Genomic DNA, 1,274 nt, shown 5'->3' with positions numbered 1-1,274 from the left:
CCCCGCGCCCCTCCCTCTGCCAAGGGAGCCCCCACAGATGGTTCACTGGCTCTGGCACACACCAGGAAACCGCTCTGGCTGCTTTGAGGGGAAGAATAACACAGGTTAGGGGGCAGCCACCAGGACCAAGACCAGAACCAGCGCCAGAGCCAAGACCAAGGCCAGTGCCAGGTGCCACCAGCAATGGCATCCTGGCCTGTACCATGAATTGTGTGACCAGCAGGAGCAGTGTAATAAATGGTTAAAAGGGTTTTTTTGGTTGAGAAGAAGTTAAAAGTTGCTTGTTAAAAGATTGGGGATATGCAGTTAATGAGTTAACTGTTATTGCGACTGTACGGGTGTAAGGTTGCTATGTGCCCACTAGATGCTGACACCAATGGGGGGAAGTAATGGGTCTAAGAAAGAGGAGAATGTTCTAGAATGTTCTTAAGATGACTTAATAATTATGATGTAAACATTTTGGGGAATTATTGGTTAGGGGGCAAACCAATCACTCGACGCCCCAGAGACTGACGGAACTGAACACCAATGAGGGAGGACCTGAGCTGCACCAATCACAACATCAAGAGAGACTATAAAAACTGCCCCGGGGCTCAGCCCGCCCGGGGGTTTTTCTGAGGAATTTGAACGCCCTGTGCCTCGCACTGTTTGTGTTTTCTGGGTTGTCAAGTGGGACTCGGGCTTACCTCGAGTCTCCGCTCCTGGTTTTCTTTTTATTAAATGAGCAGACTTTTACTCCACTCAAAAAGTCCAAGCCTCGTTTATAACAGCTGGGCAGTGATTGTCCCCCTGTACTCAGCACTGGTGAAGCCACACCTCAAGTTCTGTCTTTCGAGTTGAGCCCACTTCTGGGCCCCTCACTACAAGACATTTTAGGTGCTGGAGCAAGTCCAGAGAAGGGCAATGGAGCTGGTGAAGGGTTTGGAGCACAAGTCCTACAAGGAGCAGCTGATGAAGCTGGGGGATGCTTAGCCTGGAAGAAAGGAAGCTCAGGGGGAACCTTATCATTCTCTACAACCACCTGAAAGGAGGCTGTAGCTAGGTGGGGGATGGTCTCTTCTCCCGGACAACAAGCAACAGGACAGGAAGGCACAGCCTTAAGCTGTGCCAGGGGAGGTTTAGGTTGGACATCACGAAGAATTTCTTCACAGAAAGGGTGATTAGACACATGGGTTGCCTGCCCAAGGAGGTGGTGGAGTCACCGTCCCTGGGTATGTTTAAGGAAAGACTGGACAAGGCAGCTAGTGCCATAGTCCGGCTGCCCTGGTGGGGTT

This window comes from Corvus brachyrhynchos, unplaced genomic scaffold (assembly GCF_000691975.1).
Source record: "Corvus brachyrhynchos isolate BGI_N302 unplaced genomic scaffold, ASM69197v1 scaffold3, whole genome shotgun sequence".
NCBI lineage: Eukaryota > Metazoa > Chordata > Aves > Passeriformes > Corvidae > Corvus > Corvus brachyrhynchos.
The sequence above is the reverse complement of the archived record's forward strand: the minus strand, read 5'-3'. Positions refer to the sequence as shown.